Genomic DNA, 12,705 nt, shown 5'->3' with positions numbered 1-12,705 from the left:
GATCTGCACAGATGAGGTGGAATCATAAACAGTCTGTCAGGGCCCAGCCTCTACATTGACATTGATGTTTGGGGAGTGATGGGCCCATGTCAAAAGTGAGAGGAGTCTCTCATAAGGGGCTTCCCAGGTCCCTGGCACTCACCTGGTGTCCTTTGGTATCAGTGATGATAAATGGTTTAGCTTCAAAGGGAGCATCAGACTTTCCTTTTCTGTTTTCTTTAACAAGCACTCAATCTTCTCTTATAAAGAAGACATCTTTTACATGACGTTGTCTGTCACCATATATTTTAATATTCTGTTTGCAACCAAAATCCATAGCATGGGTGTCTCCCTCATTCTTGGTATTGAGGTTGGCCCATTGGGGCAGCCTGATCATGGCTCTTCTAAACAGTTGAAGGGGTTTCCCCTGTCATTGAGTGAGGTGTCGATCAGCAATCTCAAAGAGTAGTGTTCAAAACACCTTTAAGGTCGCATTTCTCCAATGAAGCACACTAAATAGCTTTGGTTAGAGTATTCATGAACTGTTTTAACAGACCATCGGCCTGGGGCCAAACATGAGCGCTTTTTTTATGCTGTATATTGAGATGATTTAGAAAGTCTTTGAATTCTCTCCCATGTTTGATGTCAAATACTTGTTGTCGTACGGGAATCAAAATTTGTGTACCCCGCAGAACGAGTCCTTCTTCATTAGTCACTGAAAGTTCATCTCTTACATTTTTGAACTTCAAGTGCTCACTGTCATTAGTGGGAGGTCTAGAGTAGGGGTCCCACGAGTGACGAGCAATAATGTCTTTTAACTTTAACATGTAACTATCTTGGTTCATGGCATTGACAATTTGTTCTAAAGACATGGCAACTTGGCGTGCTCAATTTCACAATAAAATTGATGTAGGACTCCTTTGTCTTAGATGAGGTACCATGATACTGAAATGGCATTTTTGAAAAATAATCCACAGGATTCTGATTGTTTCCTGTACAATACAGAATTGTATTGTTGTATTATTGCAATCTCAAACCCCAACTATCAATTCAAGGATGCATTTTGGCTTTGGGATTGCCAAATATCATCAACAGTGCTTGATGATCAGTTCCTACTGTGAAAGGCTTTCCATACAAGAACACATATTCACAAGCCCAGGCCACTGCCAAACTTTCTTTCTCAGGTTGCGATTTTGTGACAAGCTTTTGATGGCATATGCCACAATATGCCTCCTAGCATTCGACTGTTCGCTTTGCACTGCCAGGATTGTGCCCAATTTTACAGGGCTAGCATCAAATACAACCTCTGTAAGACGTTTGGGATCAAATTAAGCCATTTTAGTGGCATTCCTAATCACTTTTTGGGAAGCTCTTCTCACATTCATGTGACTAATGAAACAGCACATACTCATAACAACGCACTGACGTAGCCAAGTCTTGTATGTGTCTAGTACAGTAACTGCCCATTCCAAGAAATGATTGTAACATAAAACGTCTTGTGGGGGACTGGCAGTAGACAACGAGGGAAATAAATGGACAAAGAATTTCAAGATTGTCTTGTGGAATTTTCATTTGTCAGCTTTTAGAGTTAAACTTGTATTGTTCAGCATAACAACATACCTGTAAAAGAACTCTGTCATGCTCTTTCAGTATGCTCGGAAAATTAATATGTCATTACTATAGATAAATGAATTTAGTAAAGGGTGTATGATACGTCAAATGATGTCTTGGAAAAGTTCTGTAGCAGAATATACACCAAAACTCAATTGCTTGTTGCGAAACAGACCAATATGCATAGAAAAGGTTAAAATGTACCTGGACTTTTCGTCAAGCTCTAATTGGAAATATCCTTTATTTATGTTGTGTCTAGAGAAGACATTTTTTACCATTCAGTTGAGTTATCATATCAGCAATGTGTGGGCCTGGATATCCCACTCACTCAATCACCTTGTTGACCTGACGCATGTCAATGCATTTGTATGTAGCTCCTTCACTTTCTCTTCTAGGCACTACTACAATAGCATTCAATTTTGCCATGTTTAAATAATGAATTAAGTTCCTTTTCAAAAGCCTCTTGCAAGTGAAATGCAATTTGTTTGTATCTTTGTGCAAAGGGACGAACATGCTCACTTATGTGTAACTTTACTTTCATTCTTATGAGTTTTCTAAACCTGTGAAATAATTAAGGAAATTGACTTATATGTCCTGATGGTCATTTATATTGTAGTAAACTGATCTCAGTCCCATATCAGCCGCAGTGTTGAAAGTTCGCAAACAGACACTTGAGGCTATTCCCTGAAGTACATGGATAGGTGCCTGTATCACAGTTTAGGTTTCTTATCTTTCATCGTAGCTACAGATGAACCTTGACTCTTTAGGGACATTGAGATATCTATACTTTAGTCTTAGACTTCGTAAGTTAAAGTAATGGAGATAACGCTTTATACTTCTCCTGAGGCATGATATTTATCAACGTACCGCTTTCAATTATGAATGGTATCGAACAACCATTTAGCTTTAGAGTGATCTTCAGATAATGTTTAAATGTTTGTGCTGCTTTTTCAAGTACATTTTTCTTCACTTTGAATTTTCATCCTCACATCTGACTAGTCCCAGATGTGCCTGCCTTTGTGAAGTACTCATCGACATTGCACGATTGCTATTGTCACTTCTACTAGTCACTGATCCTGAGGAAATCTTTGTCAATGATTTATGCGATGATCGACTTTGCTTGATGTCAATTTGCCCCAGTTGGTGTGACCACTTGGCCTTGTGGGAACACGTCGAATCTTCACTGAGGCTGCATTCGGTTGGCCATGTTGTCTTCAAGCTGTGACGTACGTACTTTTCTCTTCGCCTTGCAAGTCATCACAAAATGGTTTACTTTACCACAGCTGATGCATATTTGTTCGATTGCAGGACATCTGCCTTCGTGTGGAAAAGTCTACATTTGTAACATATTTTCTTCTTATGTGAAGACATCACCTTGTGTCTCTCACCCTATACTTTGTCTTACTCATCATGCTCATGACTGACACTCATTGGGCGCCTCTGGCCTCCATGTCAGTTGTTTGACAATGAGCACACTCTTCAGTGCGAGAAGCCTTGAGGAATTGATTTAAGGACAGAGTTTCATTCAGCATTCTTCATTGAAAGGAATCTGACAGACATCCATTGATTACTCTGAGGGACGTAGCTTCCACATTGTTAAACTCATTGAATCAACAATGCTTAGCCAGAACATCCAGTCTCTCAACAAACTCATCAATGATTTCACCTAATCTGTGGCATTCTATTCTCTGAATATGTATCTTTCATAATCTTCAATTGGCACTGTATTAAATTTAACATTCAAGGCTGTTTTGATTTCAGCATATGTCATTTCATCTTCATGTATCTTTTTCTTGGCTTCTTTCACCCCTTCACAAGCCATGTTCTTCAGATACTTTATGATCTTTTTATGATCTTTTTCATCTATTGCATCTATGACATCTTTAAAAGTCTCTATCCATGTAGTCAATGTATTGCTGATATTGTGTATCTTGGCAGTATCAAATGCAGATGATGATTTAATAATGCAGCAGCAGTATACACGTTGGTGGACAGTAGTGGTCTTGCATGCGCTTCTTGTGGAATTCAATCAGGCAGAACTTCTCTAGTGCCTTGTGACATGCTAGCTTCGGGGTCCGCTTAAATTATTTTTGGAGCTTGGATTTCACCATGGATATCCATTGGAGATCCTTGCTTGAGGTTGGTCTAGGGAGTTGGTCTGGGGCACTATGCGGCAGGTTTGGTGGTGGGCCACGCAGCTGTCAAACACAACCCCTGTGACTCTCCTTCTGGACCCACTCCATTGCACGTTGGGGAACAATAATTTGTTAATGGTTTCAGTAAGTAGATAAACCGTTGTTTACCAATAGTGCATGAAAGCAGATAACATTATGATATTTTGTTAGCTTTGTGCTTAAATGTTTCTTCACAAACACCTGGTTAAGCTCAATTTCATAGTACATGCATTTCAGTTTAATCTGTGGTGAGCTTTCGCTGTGCGCTGCTTTTGTAACCTGTTTGATTCCGCCTTCTGTGTTTTTACTTTATTTAGCGTATGACATCAATTTGCCTATGGGTGCGGTACCATTTATTTGCGGTTGTTTTCTTCAGTTCCTGGCACTCACATGTAACTTTCAATGAAAAGACGAGACTCCAACAATGCCAGCATTGATTCTGCACTTCGACTGTAGCACACATGGTACACACAAGCAGTTAGCTGGACCACAGCAAACTTTCTAGAAGAATGCTTTCAGTGTATGGGCTTCTTATCCTTTATCTCATCACCAGTTGTAGCATCCTGCCAATCCAGAACTCACCAATAACCAATCCAACCATGGAGAGTAGTTGTTACACCCCTTTATCTGCTACATGTAAGTCAATACTCAACATTCTAAGCCTGTCTTCAACTCATCCCGCAAACGCTTATGTCACAGGCCTACTGTGTACAGTGGGAACCAAAAGAGTTACAGAATTTCTTTATTTACAAGACAATACAACAACCTACCTGTAAGTCACTAGTATGTGGTATTTGGTGCAGTGAAATGAAGGGGGGTACCATGGTACTCCCCAGTGCAGCCACACCTCCCCCAACACAAGGGGGGCCAACAACGGGCCCCTGAACCAATCTCCCCCAGCCTTTCAATGGCCGCCACGGAAAGGCTGGCTGGAGATTGGGCTGGCTGGGGACAGCATTGGGATCTGGTGGACGGTGCCTGCTAGGCACCGCCACTATTTCATTGATGCAGACCGCTCCACCAGGCAATCGCAACAATTGCATGTGGTGGTTCCATGGTGGACAGGCTTTGCAACCGCTGCAGTCCGAGCGCGATTCCCTCCGCCTTCGTAATGTGGTGGGGGAAAATTGCAGTCCGATTGCAGAAGGACCGCCACCCTCAGGGCTGACGGTGATGGGCCTTCCGCAATCGTAACCTTCCCCTATGTTCAAATTCGTCTTTGAAATTCAAAATTCTTCCAAAGTCCAAAACTACCTTTTTATTACTTATAAGTGACCCCTAAGGTCTACCCTAGGTGCCCCTGTGACAGGGTGCATAGTTATATAAAGCAGAGACAATCTAGAAGATGTTTTGTATGCCCTAGTAAGAAAAACAGCCAAAGTCATTGTCCTTGTAGTGATGCTAGCCCCTCAGGTTAACATGGGGGAGGCTTTATTAAACGTAATAAAGTCTATCTTTGCTTTGGAGCTAGATAGCAACATTATTCATAATAAGAAAGTAATGATCACATTAAATCCACAACTTTCCAAGGTTAGATTAAATGTAACTATTCCAGGAAAGTAGCTTTGGAACATACCATACTAAAGTTGCCTATGTTAAATATTGGACGGATTTGTTAGCATGAGATGAAAGCCATTTTGTATTTCTGGCAGCCATTTTGTTTGCCATGTGCTGCCACATGCTTGGCATGTGCTCTGTCCTCTCTCAGTTTTGACTGCTTTTGTAATCTGCCTAGAAACGAACTATATTTAACATCTTCCACCTTCGCACATGCCCAGAAGGGCCTAGCTAGTAGAATGCACCAGCTTCTCTAGTATAACTGTCAGGGTATTTTTGCTGCTGTATGGAGAAGTTACTCTCCTCCCACTTTGTTGAGCAAACTGCTCTTGTATGCCCATATTAGTCATTTTGCATGCTTACATGAGCCAGGACTGGCCCTTGGACTTATGCTGACTATGTAACCCTGAGCATATAGAAGGCCCCAGTTTTCTGTACTCCTTAGACTGCCTCATTCAGTTGCTAAGGCTTCTGTGTGAGGTAGTCTACCTCATCTGAGGTAAATAAATGTATTCTTTTTATATTACAGCTTCTGTGCCAATTTCTTCTTTGTTGGTTTAAAAAGACCAACTATCAGTGGGACCCCTGAGAAGGTTTGTTTTTTTTCTTCACCTAAAGCAGCCATGTAGCACTCAGGCTGCTCCTTCAGTAAGTATGAAGAGGCCTGGGGCTGAAACAAAATAGCCATTTAGTGGATGGATGTTTTCTTCCTGTAGAACCAAGTGAGAGGAAGGGGGCTGGGGAGATAAACTGGAATCAAAGGCAGGAGAACAGATGTCATAGGACCCAGGCCAGCCCGCACTTCCATGATCCCCAGGCTCCCCCTAATTAGATTAGGAGAGGGACTGGAAGGGGAGTGTAGTCAGATGGTAATCACACATTTGGATTGAGTTACACAGACCAAGGAGAGTTTCTCTCCATATTGATATTTTGAACAACAGTGCATTTTGAGTCACAAATATGCCACACTTTGCAGGAAGTGGTTATAGCAGAGGGAGGTAAGTTTACTCTATTGGTTGGCGGTCCCACCTTGCCAGCTCAGAATGGAGGATAAATATGGGAGCACTGCAGGAGCTCCTCAGAACACTACCTGGACTTCACCAAAGATGGATTGAACTAAAAAAGACTACCTCTGCTGCACTCATAAGGGTCCACAAAGAAAGGACTTTTCCTGACTTAAAGGCAGTGGATTCCCTGATCAGCAACAGGTACAACAGAGATAGAAGAAGTCATCTGCCAAGTCAAAAAGAGGATCACCCCAGCTGACTAGTTGCAACTGGATTTTTCCTTCACTTTTCAGGTCCCATGTGGGAAATTGAGTCCTAGCCACCAAGAGGCACTCCAGAGCCTCTTAACCCTTGGCTGGACCTTCTCGGCCCTTGTTTTATACAAAGGAAACACGAAACTACAAGATTTTAAAGTTTGGAATTGTTAGACGGGACCTGGAGGGTCGGCCGAGGACAAGGGGAGAGGTCTCCGGGGAGAGCCGTCTCCAGCGATCGTACAGACAAGTAACTTCCCCCCCACAGATGTACACCACACAAGGATAAGGTTCAACGTTCTTTATAAGCAAAACTTCAAGTACGGTGAAATGGTACAAGGAGGTCTGGACTCAGGGGTCCCCTCTATTCTAGTCTCTTGGTTGGGGAAAGGGTAGCGGGACAGTCTCGTTACCAATCTGGTAGATGAAATAGCTCACAATCCTCGAGCTCGGCGTTCTAGATGGTCGGGCCGCGGCGGAGCCAGCAGGTCCCGGGGTGGTTGAAGGTAGCGACGGTCCGCGGCGGAGCCAGCAGGTCCCGATGAAGGAGGTGGTTACAAACGGTCCGCGGCCACGCCAGCAGGTCCCGACGACGAGGAAGGTTTCAGAAGGTTGCGGCAGCGCCAGCAGGCAGGTCGATAGTTTGCAAGGCAGGGCTACGGCAGCGCCAGTAGTCCGTCAAGGATGAGTTCTTCACTGCGTCTCTCGACTCCAGGATACAACTGCCTTCCTGCTCTGGAGCTGCCCCAGTTATAGGTCTGGCGCCCTTTGATGTCCGGACCCTCGCACTTGGAGGTCGGGAGGTCCAGGATGAGGGAGTCCAGACACCCAGCAGGGGGGTGGAGCCAGCGCCCGGGGGAGCTGGGGCGATCGGCACCTGGCGGGGGAGAGCCATCGACACCTCTTTCTCCCATTGACCTGCCAAGTAGTCCGCTCACCTCCTGGGTGGATGGTGGTGCCGGGATGTCGGGGCCTGGCCAGGCCCAGGGTTGGGGTCGATCGGAGGCCATGCGGCCTCGTGGTGCTGTGTCCAAGATGGCGCCCAGGCCGGGCGAGAGGGCCGGTAGGGAATCGGGCTCATGATGGGGAGATGTCCAGGGGCAGGGGTCCCATATGAGACGGGAAACGGGGGGTTGTTGTGTGTAACACCTGAAGAGCCAGGCTCGGGCCTGGTCGTGCGGGGAGGGAGCAAGCCTTTCACGTGGCCTGTCCAACATGCGTCCCCCCCAGCTGAAGGCGGGGAGAGTCACCCATCCTCTTGGGGACTCTCTTCGTCGAGGCGGAAAAAGCGTGACAGGCCATCTGCGTTGGCGTGGTCTTGCCCTGGTCGATGTTCCACAGTGAAGTCCATCCCCTGCAGGGAGATGGACCAACGCAAGAGTTTCGGGTTTTCCCCCCGCATCTGCATTAGCCACTGCAGGGGCCGATGATCGGTCTGTACTCGGAAGTGGGTACCGAAGAGATAAGGCCGGAGCTTTTTGAGGGCCCACACCACGGCAAAGGCCTCCCTCTCGATGGTGCTCCAGCGTTGCTCTCGGGCCAGGAGCCGTCTGCTGATGAAAGCCACTGGCTGGTCAAGTCCTTCGGGGTTCAGCTGGGAAAGGACTGCCCCAATGCCATGGTCGGAGGCGTCCGTTTGGACGATAAATTCCTGACTGTAGTCGGGGGCCTGGAGCACAGGGGCGGAGCACATGGCGGCCTTCAGCTTCTCGAAGGCCGCTTGACAGTCGGGGGTCCAGTTGACTTTCGTTGGTTGGTTTTTGGATGTGAGTTCCGTGAGGGGCCCCACAATGCTACCATAGTCCCTCACAAACCGCCGGTAGTAGCCTGTAAGTCCCAAGAAGGCGCGGACCTCGGTCTGGGTGATGGGGGGCTGCCAAGCCTGGATGGCAGCGATCTTGAGTTGCAGAGGGGCCACCAGACCGCTTCCCACCTGGTGCCCGAGATAGGTCACGGACCCCTGGCCAATTTGGCATTTGCTGGCCTTGATCGTGAGGCCAGCTCGTTGGAGGGCCTGTAGCACCTCTCGGAGGTGGTGGAGGTGGTCGGACCAGTGGCGGCTGTACACAGCGATATCGTCCAGGTAGGCGGCGCTGAATTCTTCGAGTCCCGCCAGGACCTGGTTTACTAGCCGCTGAAAGGTTGCTGGGGCATTCTTCATGCCGAATGGCATGACCTTGAAGTGGTAGTGGCCATCAGGGGTGGAGAAGGCAGATCGTTCTTGGGCCCGGGGTGTGAGACCGATCTGCCAGTAGCCCGCTGTCAGGTCGAAGATGCTGAGGTAGCGGGCAGCTCCCATGCGGTCGATTAGTTCATCTGCTCGGGGAATGGGGTGTGCGTCTGTTCTGGTGACCGCATTCAAGCCCCGGTAGTCGACGCAGAACCGGAGTTCAGGCGTGGTGCCGGGGGCGGCCGCTTTGGGGACCAGTACCACCGGGCTGGCCCAGGGGCTGTCGGAGGGCTCGATGACCCCGAGCGTGAGCATCTTGGCCACCTCCTCTTGGATGCAGGCCCGTACCCGATCTGGTACGCGGTAGGCCCAATGGCGGACAGGGGGACTCTCTCCGGTGTCCACGTCATGTAAGCACCAGGGGGTGACCCCTGGGGTGAGGGAGAACAGGGTAGCGAACTGCAGCAGGAGGTCTCGGCAGCCTTGGCGCTGTTCCGGGGTGAGGGCCTCCGAGAGTCGGACCCCGTCCATGGAGCCGTCCTTCTCCTGAGTCCGTAGGAGGTCAGGAAGTGGTTCGGAGTCCTCCTCGGCTCCGCTGTCTGTTGCCATCAGGAGGCTGAGCTCCGAGCGCACAAAGTGGGGTTTCAGTCTATTGGCGTGGAGGACCCGGAGAGGGTTCCGTGAAGATTCCATATCGATGAGATAGGTGACAGGGCTCTTGCGCTCGACTACCTTGAAGGGCCCTGTCCATTTGTCTTGCAGGGCGCATGGTTCGGTGGGAGACATTACCCACACTTGTTGGCCAGGTTCAAATTCGATGGAGGAGGCATTTTGATCGTACCACCGTTTCATGTCTTCCTGACTGGCCTCCAAGTTTGCTTTTGCCATTTCCCTGAACCGTCTGGTCTGGTTGCGGAGGGTTAGGAGGTACTTGAAAACCCTTCTTTGACTAGGCTGAGCGGCCCACGCACCGGGTGTCCATACAAGAGTTCGAACGGGCTGAAGCCGAGGGACTTCTGGGGGACTTCTCGGTAGGCAAAGAGGAGGCACGGCAGTAGCACATCCCACTGGCGACGGAGGGGCTCTTCCAACCCCCCAATCATTCCTTTGAGCGTGCGGTTGAACCGCTCAACCAGTCCGCTTCCTTGGGGGTGATAGGGGGTCGTGAATCTGTAGGTGACCCCACACTGTTGCCAGAGGGACTTCATGTATTTTGAAATAAAGTTTGTGCCCCGGTCGCTGACGACTTCTCGGGGGAAGCCCACCCAGGAGAAGATCCCCATCAAGGCCCGGCCGACTACCGGGGCTGTCACAGTTCGCAGGGGAACAGCCTCGGGGTAGCGAGTGGCGTGGTCCACCAGTACCAGGATGAACCGATGTCCTTGGGCTGTACGGGGGTCCAGGGGCCCCACAATGTCTATCCCCACCCTCTCGAACGGGGTGGTGACCACCGGGAAAGGTTGCAGAGGTGCTTTAAGCTTGCGGCCGCTCTTCCCGCTGGCCTGGCACGTGGGGCAAGACCGGCAGTGCTGGAGTACGTCGTTCCTCATCTTGGGCCAGAAAAAGTGAGTCACCAGGCGACTGTAGGTTTTGTCCTGACCCAGGTGGCCAGCCAGGGGGACATCGTGGGCCAGGTTTAGCAAGAAGTCTCTAAAGCGTAGGGGCACCACTAGCACTCGACTGGCCCCTAACTCTGCGATTCTCTGTTCGCTGTACAACAGGTCATTGTCCCAATAGACCCAATGGGTTCCGGAGGTATCCCCTGCACTCTGGGCGAGGGCTTGTTGGCGGAGTCCCTCGAGGGAGGGACAGGTCTTCTGCTCGTGGCGAAACTGTTCCTGGGTGGGCCCCCCCTCCTGACGCCACTGAGCCAGGCCGGGAAGGTCCTGAGGCTGAACGAGCCCCTCGGGAGTTTGCTCTGGGGGGACGGCACGGTCGGTGTCTTCTACTGGAGCGACCGGGGGAGGAGGTGCCGGCCATTCATGTTCTTCGGGTCGGGGGGTGGCACGGGCAGCCATGGACCGGGTGGTTACGCACGCCCAGTCCGGGATGCCCAACATCCCCAGGTGCTCTCTTCTCTCTACGGCGGCCCACGGGGAACTCTCAAGATCATTTCCCAGGAGGCAGTCTACGGGGGCATCATCTCGGACCGTCACCTTCAACATGCCGGAGACTCCTCCCCACTCGAAGGGGACGCAGGCCATCCGATATAGACTCTCCGAATTGTCGGCTGAACGGACAGGGCAGAGAACGTTCGGCAGGATCTGTTCTGGGGTCACCAGGTGACAGCGGACGGCCGTTACACTGGCCCCGGTGTCACGTAGGGCTTCGGCCCGGCGTCCATTAATGTTCACCCACTGACTGTACTTCCGGGTGTTGGCGGGTAGGGGGACCCGCGGGACCATGTCTCTTCCCCCTAGGCACGCTAGAACCATGGCGCGGGTTCCCATTCTTGGTGTTCTTGCTCACATTCCTCGTGTTCTTCGGAGATTTGTTCTTCCCCCAGGGCGGCGGCAGCCGTCTGGCGGGGTTTCGGAGTCTGGCTCTGTGGACAATTCGGGTCGTTTGCGTAGTGGCCGACTCGCTGGCATCGGTGACAGGTGACATTGGCTCTGTATCCCGGCCGCGCCGGGGTGTTGCCCCGGTTGGCCGGAGGCGGGGTGCTGGTAGCGGGAGCGGCCGGGGCGTTGTCTCTTCCTCGGCCCTGGCCCCCTCCTCCTCCTCGGGGACGGTGCTGACCGTGGTTGTTCCGGTTCTGTTCATGGGACCCATTTCGGCCCACTCGGGTAATTTCCCACCGGTCAGCCTCGGCGGCGAGCTGCCACGGATCAGTCAATTTACTGTCGAGGAGGTGCTGCCTGAGCTCGACGAAGCAGTTGTTTGACAGATGCTCCCATACCATGAGATTGAAGAGTTGCTCGTAGGTCGTTACGTTGCTTCCCTTGATCCAACCCTCGAAGGCTCGGCTGAAATAGTTCACGTATTCCACCCAAGTTGTACCCGGGATCCGGGTGCAGTCTCGGAACCTCTGGCGGTACATTTCGGGTGTGAGCCCATAGCGGGTGAGGAGGGTAGCTTTCATGTGGTCATAGGAGGTCATCAGATGGTCGGGAAGCTGTAGCAGGGCATCGCGGCCCTCATTGACGAACCTCCCCCATTGACCGGCTCCCCAGTCACTGCGATCGATCCGGTGGGAGGTCATAGCGATCTCATAGGCCTTGAACCACTGCTGTATGTCGTCATCTCGGAAATATTCTCGAACGACATCCTTGGGGATGTGTACCTTCTTTTCTGTTGCCCCCGGGGTGCGCGGTTGCTCGGGCACCCCTAATTCTTTGTTCTGCTTGTGTAAGTCTATCTCAGCTAGTTTGCGCTCGTGTTCATACGCCAGTCTCTTCTCTTCGAGCTCTCTTTGTCTCTGTTTCTCTTCCCGTTCTTCTCGTAGCCGCAGGTGTTCCAGGTTCAGTTTTTGTTCGGCTAATTTGAGTTCGCCATCCATTTTGAGCCGGGCCATTTCTAGCTCATGTAGTCGGTTTCTTTCTCGTTCTTGGATCTCATCTTGCGAGAGACCCGTTCTTTGCTCCTCGGGAGCCGTGGTGTTTTTCTCTGCTGCTGTGACATTTTGGTCCGGGGGTCTGACGGCCCCTGTTTCTGCCCATGACTCAATGGCGTGCTTGAAATCGTCTTTAGTACTCAGACCGGTGGTAGCGATACCTAGTTCAATGCAGAATTGTTTCAACTCACGATGGCTGTACTCTTCCAATTTCTCCATCTGGAATTTCTAGGTGGATCCGCTTTCTTTAGTTGACATTGTGGTTTTGTTGTGGGGTGAGCTACTCTCTGTACGATTACGCGTCGATTCGGATCGCGCCGCTGGCCACCAATGTTAGACGGGACCTGGAGGGTCGGCCGAGGACAAGGGGAGAGGTCTCCGGGGAGAGCCGTCTCCAGCG

General features: G+C 50.2%; 1 protein-coding gene across 1 annotated transcript in view; it reads right to left on the bottom strand.

Annotated features, from left to right (window-relative positions):
* CNTNAP4 (contactin associated protein family member 4) overlaps positions 1 to 12,705 on the bottom strand; it is a 1,879,337-nt gene that overhangs the window by 1,752,006 nt on the left and 114,626 nt on the right. The window lies entirely within an intron of this gene.

Source organism: Lissotriton vulgaris, chromosome 3_1, assembly GCF_964263255.1.
Source record: "Lissotriton vulgaris chromosome 3_1, aLisVul1.2, whole genome shotgun sequence".
NCBI lineage: Eukaryota > Metazoa > Chordata > Amphibia > Caudata > Salamandridae > Lissotriton > Lissotriton vulgaris.
Note: the sequence above shows the minus strand (reverse complement) of the source record. Positions and strands in the feature narration are given on the sequence as shown.